Source organism: Cupressus sempervirens, chromosome 4 (genome assembly GCF_028749045.1).
Source record: "Cupressus sempervirens isolate cs-2001-9-10 chromosome 4, ASM2874904v1, whole genome shotgun sequence".
In the NCBI taxonomy this organism is placed as follows: Eukaryota; Viridiplantae; Streptophyta; class Pinopsida; order Cupressales; family Cupressaceae; genus Cupressus; species Cupressus sempervirens.
In genome coordinates, this window is record NC_143121.1 from 81914750 (window position 1) to 81934508 (window position 19759).

The window sequence follows — 19759 nt, forward strand, 5'->3', positions numbered from 1 at the left end:
AAAATCTTGGTAGCAACTTGAACTCAATAATTACTGGAAACTCGATAGCAACTAAAGCTTGGTAGCAACTGGAAATTGGTAGGAACTGGAACTCGGTAATAACTAGAAACTCGGTAATAACTGGAGCTCAGTAGAAACTAGAACTAGGTAGCAACTAGAAACTGAAACTCAATAGCAATTGGAACTCCATAGCAACTAGAAATTAGAACTCAATAGCAGCTGATAGAATGAACAAAATGTGCAGGATTATAAGGAAAACCCAAGATGCTTCTGCATCTTCTTTTCCACCTCAGCAAGATAACTTGCCATTTCTCATCTAGCGTATATTGACCAATGTGACATAGAGTAGTGAGGAACTCTCAAAAAAATAATAAATTACTATATTCTAAAAAGTCTCTCATAGGGTGCCTCTAGATAGAATATGAAAAATAACACTCATCTAAATAGTCTTTGCCAAGTTTACATCATTGGCTACATGTTGAAGCCCATCCTTGATTGGATTGCCACTACTCCCACTACCAATTACCACTATTTTCTTGAAATTCTCTTCATATACTATGGTATACTTAACATCAAGGCATTCTTCTTTTGATTTTCATCTCACTACCACTACTTCCTTTCCATCTATGATTTGTTTTTCATAAACCTTACCAATATGTTTTTTTATAGTGTCAAGATTTAGCTACAACTTTTTCTCTCTTTTATTTTTCTAGGTACAAATTGTACACCTACATTCTATTGGTGGTTCATCATTGTTTGTGACTGGTTTAATAAACTAGTGCTTTGCTACCCAATCAACTTGGAAAGTCCTTTCCATTTCTGACTCCCACCCTATTTATACATTCCTTTTTCTTTTCTTCCTACCAACATCAATATTATCTTCTTTTGTTTGAACATTGCTATCCTTGTCTAATGCATTTTGATTTAATTGAATAATAACCTAGTCTTCTAGTGGTGGTGAGGTATTGTGATTTCCTTTTGCGCTTGTATTTGCACAAGGTGGTGGACCAAAAATATTGTCAATTCCAAAGAAAACCTTTATGGTAGTATCTCTAATTTTTTGGCATTTTGATGTAAGATTAATCCCTTACCTTCCCTTGGGGGTCTTACCCTTGTCACTTCCCTGAGATTGAGCAATATTAGTTATAGACTCACCCTCCCTTGACATCTCAATCCACTAACAATCTATTTACTTCCCTAACAATAAGTAGTATTACTTTCAAACTAGGAATTGAAACATAAAGAAAGAAAAGTCAAATTTCAAATCTAATTTTTGACAATTGGTGAATTGACATTCCATAGGAAAGGAAATAAAAGTGGTCAATATCCATTCATGCAAGCTTTAAAAACCATTAACATTGCGAGGAACTTCCAACATTGCATCCACTTTTTGAAAAATTTCTAATGAAAATGAGATAAGAAAGGAAATTGTAGATAAGCGTCTTATTAAATTAAACTACATAATCTCAAGGAGAGTATTTTATAGCACATATTTCCACTTGTGGAAGCTATCTCTAGAGTCTAAGTTGTGGTCGCGATGTATCCTATACTGCCAAAAATTTGATGGAGTGCCAGTGGTGTTTAGTGAATGTCTCATCACTTGGGATAATTTGAATTTATACATATTACAAATCAATTACTAATTTAACACACCAAATGAGCCAAATCCTCCACAAGAAAATGAAAGTGTGTTGGTGAAACAAGCCGACTCCTCCACTTTCCATAACATGAAACAAGCTAACTCCTCCACAATAAAATGAAAGTGGGATGGTGAACTCCCCCATACTACATTAAATGGAATTTTGAAACCCGATGAACATTACCTGAAAAGAATTACTTGGTCGGCTATGTGAAAGGAAAATACTACCAAGAAAAAACTCAAACGTAACATTTTCCTTGGCAATTACAATGCTAGGCAACCAGGTAAAACCGAACAAAGCTTGGCGACAAGGAAAACCATGGAAGGGCTCACAAATTGCCAAAAATAATACTAGCAAAATGTGAAATTTTCCAAAATACAAAAAATTTCCACTATATTATACCCTATTTCCAATGGTTGAGCAATGAACAAAACTACAACATCTGTTAAAAAGTGGTAAAGTATGCAAGACTATTGCTCTCGTCATGGAGTCATTCAGACAACAAATCAATGTTGAGATCAATGGGAGGATGTTTTACCAAATTTCAAAAGAAGGAGATTATGAGAGACATATTCCTTTATGCCATGATAGCTATTGGAATATTACAAGCAAAGTGAGTAGAAAGAAAACTTCTACCAAACTTTCCAAGTAAACTATAGATGCAATAGAGATCAATTTTGGGAGTGATAGAGCTATTGATCCTTGAAACATAACCATTGATAATTCTAAAAACAATTTTACATCTTCTGAAAAAAATTTGTCTCAAAATGAAAATACTCCAATAGATGAGTCTAATATGATGAATGCAACAAATCAAGGAGCAATGGACATTAAAAATGGAATGGAAAAGGGCTCTATAGGTTAAAAGAGGAAATCAATAGTCAAATCAGCTAGTATGAAAGACACTATTCTAGAAAACAACAAATTGGTCATTTCTACATTATAGATTGTTGAAGAGGGTCATATGAAATGCCATGAAAAGGATTACACTCTAATAGAAAGGTGATTAATCAATGAAGAAGTAAATGATGAAAAACTCATCAAGCTGGAAGAGCAAAAATTCACTGTGCAAATGAACTTGGTTGCTACATTAAATTCTATTGGTCAAGTAATGCTGAAGATATCTGAATCTTTTTGAAATGAAAAATAACATTTCTTTATGATTCTACTTATTTAAGAAAAACTTTGTATGAAAAATAAATCGTCAGACCTCTAAACTCAGAAATACCTTTCAGTTTTAAAACTTATTTCTATATAGTTTGATGGATTTTGATATCATGAATTTGTATTTCTAAGGGTTTCTATGATGCTTTAGTTCAAAATTATGTTGTAGAGATATCCTCTATCTTAGCATAGTTTTATTTTGTGCTATGTTATCCTTTGTTCAAGAGGATTCATTAATTTAGTGAATATGGAGAATAGCTTTACTAGAATTGGTAGAAATCTTGAAAATGCTGAAAAGTGTGTGCTTGAGAGCCCACTAATCAAGAAAATTTGTCCTTTTAATATTCATCCCAAAAAAACATTAATGCTACTAATTAAAGAGCACAAACTTTAGATGATGTATGGATAGAAGCAAGCATGTGATTATATATATGTCAATTTCTTAAGAAGATTTTTTCTTTTTGGAATAGTACTCTAATATCCCTCATGTAGAAATATACTAGCAATAGTTGAGGAATGTAATGGAAAAATCAATATACAAGAAATAGAAATAAGAAATTTGTTTTCAAATAGAGAATGTAATGGCAAATGCAATACACACGAAACAAAGAATGTAATGAAAAAACAATATACAAGAAATAGAAATAAGAACTCTGTTTCAAATAGAGGATTCTCTATTTTGGAGTAGAAAATTAGTCTTTTTATTGCAAGAGACAACTAAAATGTCTGATTATACTTTCTCCTAGGTCAACAGTGTACACAAAGTGTGAAAAATATTCAAACCATATACTATGCATCTACATGATAATCCACTGTAATGGAGAAAGGTAGACAATAGTTTTATAAACTAAATTAAATGTGAATTGGAATTAAAATAATTAAAATCTAAGGCATGCAATATAGAACAACATGTTGTAGACTGTAATCAAAATTACTTTAATGGTGAAACCAAAAGCTTTGACCATGCAGTCAGTTTTCGACAGTAGTTTTCAACACCTCAAAGTTATTCAAATGATTTGTTAACTATGATCATGGAAATAATGAGCACATTGTAGAACTTAATTGGAGCTGCACATTGTATGAAAAGTTCACCTGCATTGGTCTCTATTCCATTCATTTTTTATTGCATTAGTCTCTTTGAAGGTTCAATTTATAAAATATGCTTTTAATATTTTTAATTAATTACTATGCACTATGCATTATATATATATACTCTCCTTAAGTTGTATAGCATAATTTTTTATTTCTAAACATCTAAATTATTATTCAATCTATGTGTCAATTCAAGCATATATAAATATTTGGGTGCTAACTTAGCTAACTCAAACATAATGTTATTTTGAAAGCAAGAAGATTTACTTCCTACTTTCTATAGATTTTTTAACATGTTTATGTTTTCAGCATTTCTCATAATATAAGCTTTATGATTGTTGCTCACAAACTAAGTGTATTATTAACTACAAGAATGCTTAGAATTAATTTCTTTAATAGCTTTAATTGCAGTAGAGTGTTTCATTGAACATAGGATCTTATAGTGAGCGAAATGCATTTTGAATAGGGAAAGAATTTTTGGTCCTTAATAAATTTATCATTGTATGCATCTCTATGTTTTTTACACATTCTTTCATAAGTCTTATAATCTAATTATTATTTTTGCACTTTTTAGTTTTGTAGGGAGGGACCATAGTTGTATAATGGATTTCAATTCAATAAAAAAATTAAAATTTCTTCTTGCCATCACGTCAAATATTGTTCAATTGGCATTGCAAATTTGGAATGACATTGAAAATTCAAAAAGAATTTAGGGTGAGTGGTATGTCAAACCACACTCTTTACATTGGGTGAATCACTATGTTTTTCATGTCAAATGTGATGATAAACATTTTCATAGCATTTTTAGGTTACCATATGCATTATTCCAAAATCTTTGTGAACAATTGAATGATGACTTGAAGCAAGGTGAAATACCATATTCATTTGCTAAAACCATTAAAACTAGGGTCCTTTCATTTGAAAAATAGGTTGCCATTGCAATTTTTCGACTATCATCTAGGATGACAATGATCAACATTGGTGAACTATTTGGTTGTGGGAAGTCGATAGTGGTAAGTGGTAAATAAGTTCATTAATTGATTTTACATTTGATTTTGAAGTCAAATTCAATGGCCTAGAAACCAAATGACACTTGATCAAGTGAAAGAAGGCTTTCATCAAAAATAAGGGTTTTCAAATTGTTGTGGAGCTATAGATGTAACTCACATTCAATTTCATCTTCCACCTAATGAGTGTTCCTCTGACTGCTATGATTGTGATCATAATTATATCATATCATTGCAAGAAATTGTTGTATGTATTTCATGGATATTTTCATAGAGTGGCTTGGTTCTATAAATGACTCTAGACTTCTACAAAATTCAAGTTTTCATAAAATGTGTGAAGGTGGCTTGAGATTAAATGGAAATGCAATGTCAATAGGTTCATTAAATATGAGAGAGTACATTATTGCTAATGAAGGATATCCAATGTTAACAGGGCTGATTACACTATTTAGTAGAGGTCTTACAGCTAGTCAAAGGGAATTCAATTGTAAGTTGTTATCAACACGCATTGTGGTAGAGCATGCATTTGGAAGGCTGAAAAGATTGCAAGAAATCTTGGAATAAAAAATGTGACATCTAAATTTGGAAGTACTTCCAAAAACTATTTTATGTTGTTGTATTTTACACAATATGACATTAGGTGTTGTGCAAGATGAAGATGATATATGTGATGATATTTTTGAAAATAAAAAACATATGCCAACCAATGAATCAGCTGATCAAGTTTCAACACTTGCTTGAGAAATATTAATGATATTTTTAAATAATGAAATAAATAATCAGCAATAATGAGACCTCTGTTTACTTTTTTAATAAATATTTTAGGAAATGAGATGCATTTGACATAGCCTCAATTAGCAAGTACTGTTAGATTTTTTGTTCAATACTATAGTAGATGCACAATTTTTTGTTTTAATCTTTCAACCTTGATAAATAATAATTAGAGTATATTTGGGAGCTTATATTTTTAAGCTGAGTTACATGTGAATTATGGGACCACTAGATTTAAATCAATCCTAAAAAAACTAAGCAAAACCTACTAAATCTTTGTAGGAAGCCCCCTTCCAGGGGACCACACCCTTAAGACGCTTGATCCTTTCTCTAATAGTAGATTTTCCAAGTGAGCCATCTCCAAAATTAGAATTCCATATATCAAGCACACTTTAAGAAAGGGTCGAAACCCTCACAATGTTCTCATCATTAGCAAAAAAGCCAATGAAGAGAGATGGGAAAAATGTCAAGAGTAGGGACTTTTCACATTCTTGAATGAACCTATTTCAAAAAATACAAAGTTGATCAAATGGTTTGAAGAATTTTGCAGTGAATTGGTAACTATCTTCTATCACCAATAGATTTTTTTACATTCATTGCATATATATATATATATATATATATATATATATATATATATGAACATTTCTTTCAGTTTCCTTTTATGTTTACAAGAGTTAATGTGTCAAATTTATTAAATGGGAACCTAATTTAAATGAATTCACAACTAATAAATTTCTAGCTCGAGCTTGGGTTTTGATAGATTCTATCTTCTACAAATAAATCACTTAGATATTAATAAATGCATTCGACAATGGGTGAAATTATAGGTCTAGAATCTTTTTTGATGAATAGTCCTTTTCAATTAATAAAATTTACTAAGATTACAATTCACAAAAAAGGGGCCGGGGAATACAGGATCACCCCGTGAATGAGGTCTAGAATCTAACTTTAAAAAGTTTAATATAATTAGAGTTCTCATTAACCTAGAAATTAGTATTACTAATTTAAAACCCATCAAATTAATAAACAATAAATCTATCTATTATCTAAATGTTGAAAGATCTGATGGGCATATTAAGGATATTATTAAAATTGATAATCAACAAATCTATACTCTTAAAAATCTAACCCTAAACCATACTTTAAATGAAATATTCCCAATGATTTATACTTGAAAGAAAATTTCAAGAATTAAGAAGAGACAGGAACAACTAGATCATTTAAAATTTGCAAAGTTAATAAGGGAAGATATCTTGCTAGTGAGAATTGAGCTTGATGACAATATATAAGAAATTTAAGGAGGAGATTTTTAGAAAGTGACATACCTATTCAATCGATAATCACATTTTATGTTTAGAGATTAGTCACATATTTGGATATAAATAAGTTTAATAGTATTGAGGAAAATATGCACTCAATGCAACACTATGAGAAATGCATAAAATAGAACTATAGTATTTGATGATGAACAAATCCACAAACCCTGGATATCCCACATGCAAATACCCTATTACAAGGAAGAAAGAAAAGAAAAGAGAGAAGGATTTTCTCAACAAACAAGATAATTATATTTTCTCATGGAAAACAAAGTAAAGGAAATTACAACTGATCAATCCTTATGAAGGAGATCAAAAACCTAAAAGGGATAACCTAAAAGGTAAATGACATTTAATAATTATGAATTAATTACTAAATAGAAACACAAGGTGCATAAAGTGAAATCTTAAGGAGGGAGAAAAGGTAATTTAATAAATTAAATTAAATTTACCTTTTTCTCTAACATCCCCCTTATGATAAGCAACAATGCAACTACAAATATTTCAAGGAAACTACAAGGCTGAAAGAAAACTTGGGTCCCCACAACAAGGCTTGATGCAGTACCCAATCAAAACCAAATCTTTATGAAACAAAGAAATATAGAAAAAATAGTGGGAAAAAGCCTACTCCAAAAAGAGATAGAAAGCGATGCACAAATGAAACATCTCAAGAAAATTTCACAAGACCATAAGTACAATGAAAGCCCCCATGATAGAAGCGTGAGACTCTATAGCCCCCTTAGAATGACATAAGTCTTGTGTTGGTGAACATACCAATGTGGCTCCAATATGAAGAAAACAAAGGCAATGGACAAAGATGATAAAACTCATGTATTGAAGGTGCAATTGAACATCTTATTTGATGTTTGAAGGAGAAAGCATGAGAATCTTAAAATGGAATCTCCAATGGAGGTAGGATAATAGGTGTGTTAAACCTATCATCTAAGAGGAGATGTGTATCCCCTGATATATCCTCAAAAACTACAGTAGGTGGTTCGATGACTAGAGCTACAATAGTAGGCAATGTTGAAGAGTAATCTTGTGCAAGAGATGAAATCTGAATAGGAGGGGGAGGTGTATAAGTCACAACATTGGTGTTAGGAACAACACATAAGTTCAAGCAACCTGACATCATGTCAGTAGACTCTCGTAAAAAAAGAGAGTGAGTCTCTAATAGTGGAGATGGTGGACCAAAATGTGAGAAGGAATATAGGCTAGAAGCATGATTAATAATCCCTATAGAAATAATATTGCTTGTCTCACTATCTCTAATGTGCACTACATCCTGTGCAAATTCAACTATCTTCCCTATCCCACTATGTGTAATTTGATAAATAGAAAGAAGGTTAGAGGACATAGGTGGAACACAAAGTACATCATGAAATGTACCATCATTAATGCCAATAGACCATTTCCCACATATAGTCATAACAAAGTTGGTCCTCATAAAAATGTGTGGAGTAGGAGAAGCATCAAAAGAAGAGAGTAAATTCTAAGACGATATCATATGGTGTGAATCACTTGAATCTAATAATCACCTAGAAGAGGGTGGATTAGAAGTTGCACATAGTGCATAACCCTTTTGTTAGTAATGCTTTAGAATAACTGAGAGCGGGGGGGGGAGAGGAAGGGGAGGGGGGTGAATCAATTATTCAAGGTCCAAATGTCCTAATAAAACCTTTTCACTAGGTATGGTGAGCCCATTTAATCTAACCATGCATCCAACCTAAACATTCTTCTTGGCAAGTTACTGATAAATCAACATGGAAGAATGAGACAAAAAATTAACACATGACACAATGATTTATGTGAAAATCTAATATGGGAAAACCACCAGTAGCACGCTACCTTATTTTTCACTCTTCTGAAGTGATGCCCTGTGAAAGGCCTACCCTATTAAAGGCTAAAAAAAACATTGTTAAATGTGACCTAGTTAAGGGATTTCAACCACCCTATTAGGAGTGAGTCTAGTTAAAGGACTTTAAAACACTCACTTGGAGTGTCATCCTATTAAAGGATTTCTCAATGGCTATTAAACAAAACTAAGTCCATAGGATTTTTCCCTAACTAATACAATTTTTAGAGAGTAATAATAACGGCTTTTGATTTGACAAAACTCACAACGAGGCATATGCACCAAGTTGTGGTTCCAAAAAGGTGACAAAGAAATTTTTTTTTCCTATTTTTAAAAGCGCGTGCGTGCTATAGTGCATACGCACTTTTAAAAAACAAAAAGTATATATGATGGGCTGCAAACCTGCAACCCATCATTTTCATCAGCATTTTCTTCTACTCCTATAGCAAGCAGCGCGTACACGAGTTGAAGACACAACATTTGCACCACCATTTGCCAAAATGCCTCCTTGTTGACGAAATCCAAGACCACAAGCTCACCCACAATGACGTCCTAAGTGATATAAACCTAACTTTGCATTGTTTGATATATTTTTCATATTGTTTTGTAAGTTTTTTATATTCTTTTGTAGGGTTTTTACAAATTTAATTTAGATTTGCTTATTTATTTGAATTTCAATTGATTTTTTATCAGGAAATGTTCATAATCAACCAAAAAATCCACAAGAACATCAAAACCCTCAAGAACCCCAAAACCAAAACCCTCCTCAAGAAGAAGAACAAATTCCACAACCCAAACCAATTGCAAGACCTCCACCAGGCCCACAAGAAAATATAAGAAATGAAATAGAGAGAGGCAAAACTGAATTAGAAGGAATCATTGCTCGGTTGAAAGAATCCAGACAAACTAATCCAATGAGGGCTCAACTGGCATCATCCCTTGAATCCATTAACACTCAAATAGCCTCAGTTAGTGGTCAGTTAGATATTTGGCGGGCTAAGAGGGATGAACAAAAGAGATTTTATGCAAATAAATTGTCATATGAAGATGTTAGAAAAAAGGAAATACCAAAAGGTAGTATATGTGCATTATTTAGAAAACCCGGTGAGCAAAATATTGTTAGAGAGGGTACTAAACGATTCCCCATCCATTGGTGCATACCTGATGCTATTAGAAATAATTTTTGGGATAGATGGTGGATGGTTATTGATGCCCCTCCTTGCAACAATCACGAGGTCCCCATGTATTTTTTGAAGAAATTATATTTTGAGTTTTTCCTTGGGGAGATCCCCAATTATTTTGATATGTTAGACTCCCAGGGTAGAGGTGGGGGGTCATCATTTGAGAGGCCAGGAGCACATCGTGACCCTAATGTAGTTAGGGCAGCCGTGGTCCATCCATAGCGCGAGCATGTGATTATTCCTTCAGTTGTGAAGGAACATGTAGAGGCCATCACTCTAGGGACCATTAATGCTTTGACGTAGACCCTCATCCATTCCACAAGCCCATTAGTTGATGGGGAGCCTTCTATACGTCGTGGTCACATGTGCACTTCATGCGGATCCCTATGCACATTTGGCACTCATGTCAGAGATGGTGCAGATGATGGGATTGTCACCGATCAGTTCTTGAACGAGACATTTGGCATTGACACACAGGTAAATTAGTAATTTGATCACATTTCATACGTATAGTGAATGATTAATTAATTAGGATTTATTGACATTGTTCAAAATTTAGGGTCAAAGTGTTCCTGGGCCTAGCAGCGATCCTCTAGGCCCATTTTTTGTCCCTTCGACGAGTCCTGAGGTATGTATCAATTTAATCATTTTAATTAATACATATAATTATTACATAATCATATTAAGGATTGACCAAAAAAAATATGCATGTGCATCAGTTCTCCACAGAACCCTCAACCTTTACCACAGACGCAGAGCAGAGACATCATATGAGCTTCACACAGGTATAATTGTTTCATGTTAATTTAATTCATTTGATTATATTTATTCCATATTTCATGTTAGATATAACGTGTATTGTATGTCATGCAGCTCATGATGTCGGACACACCTCCTCATCTGCAACAGTCTATTGATAGTGGAGTGGTCGTAGCTGTGGCTAGCTCACAGCCACTGACGGAGGTATGAAAGAATTTTCTTCGTTTTAGTTGTTGTTTATAATAGTTAATCTCAAAATTTCTAATGTTATTTATAAGTGATTATATTTATTGAATTTTTGTAGGGTCTTGTCATGTCTAATCATCCACAAGCATTTGAGGTGGACTTACAGAGTGACTATTTGTTGGCGGTAAGAAAATAATTGATTTTGTGAGTACATATATTTGATTTCAACGTATAATAAATATTGATTCATATCTACTTTCTTTGTATCAGTTGGACCTAGAGAAGAGCCTCAACAAGAGGTCAAGTGAGCGTGTTAGGAGGGCCCCGTCATCTTCACTATCTCCCTCCACACGACGACAGAGGATGTCAAGAGACTTCTTTCCTTCCCCTCGTGGGAAGGAAAAGATGTAGTTGAGATATTTGATACATATATATAGAGACTTTTTTCCTTCCCCATGTATATATATAGGCATCTGAGAGACACATTCGATACACATTTGATGTACATATGACATTCTATATTTTATGTATGACATATTTGATGTATGACTTTATTGGTTAATATATGATGTGTTTGTTCATATACGACATTATTGGTTATCATAATATATTAATGTGTTTGTTCACTCTGTCTCCCTCATCTTGTACTCTCTCTCTCTCTCTCTCTCTCTCTCTGCCACCTCCTACTCTCGCTCACACTCTTTCCCATCCTTTCACTCTATCTCTCCCATCTCGTACTCTCTCTTTGCCACCCCCTACTCTCTCTCACACTCTCACACTCTCTCCCATCCCCTACTCTCTCTCTTTCATAGACACACACACACACACACACACACACACACACACACTCCCATCACCCCTCTCTCTTCTCTCCCATCCCCTACTCTCTAGATTTGTCACATGCACTCCTATCCCCCTCTCTCTATCTCCCTCTCCCTACTCTCTCACACTCTCTCCCATCCCCTACTCTCTCTCTCACACACTCTCTCCCATCCCCTACTCTCACTCTCTCTCTCTCCCCCATCCCATTCTCTCTCTCTGCCACCTCCTACTCTCTCTCACACTCTCTCCCATCCCCTACTCTCTTACACACACTCCCATCTGCCCCTCTCTCCCATCTACTACTCTCTCTCTCTTGGGCTACTCTCTCTCTCCCCTCTCCCATCCCCTAAACTCTCTCTTTTGCAGATACACACTCGCATCCCCCCCTCTCTCTCCCCTCTCCCATCCCTTACTCTCTAGATCGCTCACACGCACTCCCATCCCTCTCTCTCCTCCTCTCCCACTCCCTCTCCCACCACCTACTATCTCTCTCTCTCTTAAGTTCTCTCTCTCCCTCTCTACTCTCTCTCTCTCTCTCCCATCCCCTACTCTTACTCTCTCTCTCTCTCTCCAATCCCCAACTCTCTCTCACACTCTCTCCCATCTCCTATTCTCTCTGACACTCTCTCCCATCCTTTCACTCTGTCTCTCCCATCCTGTACTCTCTCTCTCTCTACCGCCCCCTACTCTCTCTCTCACTCTGTCCCATCCTTTCACTCTATCTCTCCCATCCTTTCACTCTGTCTCTCCCATCTCGTACTCTCTCTCTGCCACCCCTACTCTCTCTCCCATCCCCTACTCTCTCTCTTTCACAGACACACACACTCTTATCCCCCCAGTCACTTTTCTCCCATCCCCTACTCTCTACATCTATCACGCACACTCCCATCCCCCCTATCTCTCTCCCTCTCCCTCTCCTACTGCCTACTAGATCTCTCTCTCTCAAGTTCTCTCTCTCCCTCTCTAATCTCTCTTTCTCTCCCATCCCATCCCTTACTCTCACTCTCTCTCTCTCTCCCATCCCCTACTCTCTCTCACACTCCCATCCCCTAGTCTCACTCTCTCTCTCTCTCCCATCCTGTATGAGCTCTCTCTGCCACCACCTACTCTCTCTAACACTCTCACACTCTCTCCCATCCCCTACTCTATCTCTCTTACACACATTCCCATTCCCCATCTCTCTCTCTCTCTATCCCACTCCCTCTCCCACTGCCTACTTTCTCTCCCCCATCCCCTACTCTCTCTCTCCACTCTCCCATCCTCTACTCTCTCTCTTTCATAGAAACACACTCCCATCCCCCCTCTCTCTCTCTTCTCCCATCCTCTACTCTCTAGATTTGTCACACACACTCCCATCCCCCCTCTCTCTCCCTCTCCCACTCCCTCTTGCACCACCTACTATCTCTCTCTCTCTCAAGTACTCTCTTTCCCTCTTTACTTCCTCTCTCCCATCCCCTACTCTCACTGTCTCTCTTCCATCCCCTACTCTCTCTCACACTCTCTCCCATCCCCTACTCTCTCTCTCTCTCTCTCTCTCTCTCTCTCTCTCTCTCTCTCTCTCTCTCTCTCTCTCACCACCATCCTATACAAGCTCTCTCTACCACCCCCTACTCTCTCTCAAACTCTCACACTCTCTCCCATCCCCTACTCTATCTCTCTTATACACATTCCCATTCCCCCCTCTTTCTCTCTCACACACTCCCTCTCCCATTGCCTACTCTCTCCCATCCCCAACTCTATCTCTCTTACACACTTCCATTCCCCCTCTCTCTCTCTCCCTCCCACTCCCTCTCCCATCGCCTACTATCTCTCTCTCTCTCTCACTCTCTCCCTCTCTCTCCCATCCCCTACTCTCACTCTCTCTCTTTGCCACCCCTACTCTCTCTCACACTCTCACACTCTCTCCCATCCCCTACTTTCTCTCTTACACACACTTCCATCCCCCCTCTCTCTCCCTCTCCCACTCCCTCTGCCATTGCCTAATCTCTTTCTCTTCCATCCACCCTCTCTCTCCCTCTCCCACTCCCTCTGCCATTGCCTACTCTATTTCTATCCCATCCCCTACTCTCTCTATCTCTCTCTCCCCTCTCTCATTCTCTACTCTCTCTCTCTCTCCTTCACACACACCCATCCCCCCTCTCTCCTCTCCCATCCTCTACTTTTTCTCTCACTCACTCTCCCTCTCCCACTACCTACTCTCTCTCTCTCTCTCTCTCTCTCTCTCTCTCTCTCTCTCTCTCTCTCTCTCTCTCTCTCTCTCTCACTCTCACTCTCTCCCTCTCTACTCTCTCTCACTACCCCCTACCCTCTCTCACATTTTCACGCTCTCTCTCTTTCTCTCTTACACACATTTCCATCCCCCCTCTCTCTCTCCCTCTCCCACTCCCTCTCCCATTGCCTACTCTCTCTTCCATCCCCTACTCTCTCTTCCATCCCCTACTCTCTCTCAAGCTACTCTATCTTCCCCCTCTCCCATTCCCTAGTCTCTCTCTTTCACACACATGCACTCCCATCCTCCTCTCTCTCGCTCTTCCTCTCCCACTCTGTCTCCCACCACCTACTCTCTCTCTCCCACATCCCCTACTCTCAATCTCTCTCTCCCAACTTGTACTCTCTCACACTTCCTCTCTCTCCCATCCCCTACTTTCAATCTCTCTCCCCCATCCCGTACTCTCTCTTTGCCACCTCTACTCTCTCTCTCTCACACTTCCTCTCTCTTGCATCTTGTACTCTCTTTTCCACCCCTACTCTCTCACATTTACTCTATCTCCCATCCTATACTCTCTCTGCCACCCTTACTCTTTCTCACTTCCTCTCTCCCCTCTCCCATGCCCTACTTCCTCTCTATCTCTCTCACACACACAAATAGCCATTCCCTTGCCCCACCCCCCTAGCTCTCTCTTGGTTTTGGTTTGCAATTTAGGTCTCAATAGTGCGTGTGCACTATAGCGCGTGCGCACTATAGCATGTGCACACTACCTCAAATTCAATAGCATTTTAATAGCGCATGCGCGCTATAGGGCGCACACGCTATTAAAAGCTTTGGATTAAAAACAATCCTAAGGCATGGTTTTGCCTTGGAGATCCAACCCAAAGGGTTGGAGTTTATAAATAGGTCTGAGACATGTTTTCCAGCAAACATACAAAAAATGATTGATGTTTCTTGTGTGCTCCCCTTCAAGATTCCTCATGGTTGGGTATCAATAAGATCAAGTTACATAACATTATAGGTCTCTGCGTTAGCTATCTAACCATAAAATTTATTTTTAATTTGAACTATTTTAAGTCTTTCATCTATAATTTCTTTTGAATGTATGTTCATTTTTTGTCAAAAACCACCATGTACTAATTGGGCTGTAGATTTTACCTCATTCATCGAATTTTGTAACAACTTAGTTTTTTAGAAACTAGACTCCATTCTAAAAATTTTGAAAAAAGGAAGTTTTGATTTTAGATTAGTTTTCAATAATTTCTAGGGGGAGCACACAGATATTTCACGTTTTTGGGATGGGTCTAATTAAAAAATTCATTAAAAGAAAATACACATTATAAAATTACTCAAAAAATTTGGGATAAACTACATAGTGTTAGGTAACTTTTGACTGGAGCGATTAAAGAATTTCAAAAAAAAAGTTAAAATTTTAGGGGGGCCACACTTTGTACTATGTTATGTTTTTTTGGAATAAATAGTACTACTTTCTGTGGCCCCCTTTTTTGAGGACCTAAAACTAAACCATTTTGAAAAAAAATTAGTAGTTTAGAAACTAGATTCAAAGGACTACGACTTTTGTTTTTGTCATATCTTAAAATTTTGAGCGTAACTATCTTCAAATTCTTGTTGAAGTCCAAAATTTGCTGATTTCAGAAAAAAGCTGTTCACTTATACCCCCCTTTTGGCACCACAACTTTGTGCACTTACCCAACGTAACTTCCAAATTTTAGATCTTAATTTAGTTCATATATTTTCTTGGCTTTTAGTCTCTATAGCTCTGACAATTTGTGCTCTTTTCAAGCTTTGCCTCCCTCAGTCTACATGCTCATTCTACCAATGTAATCACTTCTATGGTCACCTATTGAAGTAGTCTTTGTATTCTTTTCTTTCCTTTCATGCCTTCTGCTTGACACCACACACTCTTTCCCAATCTCTCTTTGCTTCTTGACCTGTAACTCCTTAAGTAGGAGTTTGGAATATTTTTCTTTCTCTTAGCTTCCCACTCTTGTTTTTGGTTTGAATAGATTAGGTAAGATATGATGTATCTTCCCCTTATCTTGTTTCTTTTAGAAACATCATGTGGAATCTACCTGTATTCACCTAAAACTAGTTAACCTAGAATTCTACACCACCAACTCAACATCCTTATCTTCCATGTGGTTCACAAAATTCAAGGTAACAAACTTATCAGCTTAGATCTAGTGAATCTTTGACTTTTCAAATAATGCAGTAGCTCAACACTATTAACTTTTGGATGCTCACTACATAGTGTGTTACTCAGCACCTCTTATGAATTCACTTGGCATCAACTAAGTTTTACTGATGCTTGGCACCTATTACATTTTATCTAGCTTGGAACCTATTACATTTTATTTAACTTGGCACCTAAACTTTCTCAACACCTTTTGTTTCACTTAGCACACACTAGATTTTGCATTTGCTTAGCACTTACTGATAATCTTCTTTGCATGAACTAACTTACTCGGCACCCACTGATAAATTTAGTCAAGCTTTGCAAATAGTCTTGTTATAACTTATTCTTCTAGAGTTTCTAAGTGTGGCCAACCTCTATCTCTTTAAGTGAATTATCAATACATCATTTTACCAGTGTCTTAACTAATCCTTGTACTTCATTAAAAAATCTTCACTCAACCTTTCCCTTAGGTGCCTTTGTTACATCTTATTGACTAAATCCTCTTCATCAATCAACTATATGATAGTACTTAGATCTTATAATGCATGTATGGGTAGAGTGATCAAGAGTTAAAGTTGAAGAGGTTTGACCAATTGCAATAGCATGCTAAGGGATCACTCAATCATGCTCATTAATTATCAAGTTAATGGTGGTTCCCTTCTTTGTTTGGGAAACACATGAGCATCAATTTCCTTCAATGATTTGGTGATATGTTAATCACTACAATTGGGCCTGTCACTAAATATACAACTTGACACAATTACTAGTGTTCATCATGTGACACTATAAAAAAAAGGGTCTAGGCTTGGAAAGCTTAAGTTGAGATGAATTTAATAAAAGATGTTGATTTGGCAGTGTCCATGCAAAGCTTGAGACTCCAATTTGGAAGCAACATGTATTTGAAGGCACCAAATAACTATATGAATCAACCCCGCTAAAGGATCATGAAGAAATCATCTTGTGACCTGATCTTTGAGGTGAGATGCCATAAAAGAAGCATCATGGAACTCCATAAGCATGATATTCACCAAGATTCTTGACAGAATGCCCATGGACATAATAAGTAGAATCTTTCATAGAGATGAAGAGATAAAGTCTTTTGGTAGCTATACACACATTCATGATACTTAACAATAGATTTTAGTCAAAAATTTGAAGATTTAAGTATATTGGTTGCATTTATATTAACCTTGAGCATAAGGAAGACATCACTTGCTTACGGTCAAGACTTGGATCTTCCAAATAAAAGAAAAAATATCAAATTAATCAATTTGGAGGAATAATCAAGGTGAGCATTGCATGACTATGACATCAAAGTCAACATAAAATGATTGATGTTATTTGTAGTTGCAACAATCATCAAAGTTTAGTACGGTAGGGATGAATGATATCACCATTAAAGAACAACCTCCAAATATATTAGGTAACTCAAGAGTAAGAGAAGGCTAGATAAAGAGAAAACACTGATTATACACATAGCTCCTTTAATAGGGTGACTCATCTCATAAATGAAAGGTGGCCAGATGATTTAGAAACAAATAATCTATTGGTGTTTATTCTAGAATCAATCAAATCACATCCAAACATATGAGGTCATATGATAGTCACAGACCAAAATTCTAAAGGGAACCAATAATTTCACAAAATTACATTTGACACTTGATCTATAATAAATCAATTTTATTTTCCAAATATTTCAATAGGTCAAGATGATTATCAAGCAAAAAAATGAAGCACAAGGGGCTCATGAAGTTAAAATTAGGCTATTTCAAAATGATAATATAAAGGTCAGTTTTGCAAGAAACGGTTATTTGAACCAAAATGCAACTAAGAGATATTATTTATTGGAATACTTTTGAAAGAAAAAGGGTTCTTCTTTTTGTATTCTAGGATTTCTATAGCTATAGGGGAGGGGAAGATAGTTTTTTTAATTGTACAAAGGAAATACAAAGGAGTTATTTTATTTTTTTGCAAAGATTGTGATGAAAAAGATGAAATGATAATGCTATCATTATGGTATGCTTTTGAATTAAAGACAAACATACATGCATGCTATATTTTGAGGTCTGGGTGCTTATTTTTCTAGTTGAATGTGATCTTATGGTCTTTCTACCCTATTTCAAACTTATTTTTGTCATTTCATAGTTTGTAGAATGAGATATTTAATCCCTTTTTGTTTTCCTCTACATATGAAAGGCTCAATAAGTGGTCATATGGACATTTAATGATCTTTCCTTCCTTAATAAGTGGTCATATGGACGTTTAATGATCTTTCCTTCCTTATTGTAAATCTAGCTGCTGCATTCATTTCATGCTTATGAATGAATGTGAGAATACATTTGTATCTTCAGGTTAAACATAGACATTGCCATTTAATTCATTGAATATCTTATAAGAGGGAGTTGTATCTCTCAATACAGAGGAAGATTATAAATGCAATTATAATCTATTCAACTGTTGGTAGGATTTGTGTCTTCATTTAGGAATTCTAAGTCATTATTTGCATTTCTTTTTCAAAGGAAAAATCTATTTAACAAAAATTTCAAAGTAGGTGGAAATTTCACCTTTGATCGAATTTTTAGTTAATTCTTATATTGGTTCAATATATGGGAGAAGAAAAGCTTCTGTTTTTTGAGCTTGTGATTAGTTCTATGTATTGATTGGTTTAATATTGTTCCCCAAGAGTAATGTCTGAAACCCTATGTACTTTCTGGTTAAGAGTGCTTGTGTATACATATATTAACATAGATTCATTGAAAATATATGTAGAGGAGTTGTACCTATTTAAAATCAGAGGGTAGTAAATATCATATACTTACCCAACTATTGATTTAATATTTTAAGGTGATAAGAGTGGGAGACAAATCTATTTGAGCCAATAAGATTAAATACAACTTCATAGACATAAATATAATCTATAGTTAAAAGTCATAAAATTTTGAATATTAGCTCGAAGTTATTGAATTTTTTTTGTAAATAACAAATTATTGATACTAAAAAAAACCCTTTAGTTTTAAGTTTCTTTAACATTAATTTTATTATTTTAAATTTGGTCTTTCTTTATTGTCGCTATTAGTTTTCCTTGCAACATGAAAGGATATAGTAGAATGAATAGCTTGAAAATATTTATCCATTTAGAAAGTGTTTAAGTTTCAATTAACAAATGAGTTTTCTAGAATAAGCGACTAAATTTGAAAAAAAGATCTCTTTTCAATTTTGATGGAGGGAATGGTTTTGTTTTCTTGGAAACTAGAGATAAAAATATTTATATACCAGAAAAGAAACAACTAATTTGATGGGCCAATTGTTAGGGATAACTTTAAGAAACCCCTCCCTAGAAAAATATGTAAAATGTAAGCCAATTTAACATTTTATATGAAGGAAACTTTTCATATCGAGGGCAATTTTTCTATTCAAGGCAAGGCAGAAAATTATTTTCTATTGGCAAAAATTTCTTTTTCGTATCAAAATTTAATAATAATTGTGGCAAATTAAATTATTATTTTTTTGGATGTGAATAAATTTAGTCGATCTTTTTTCGGTCATAAATATTTTTG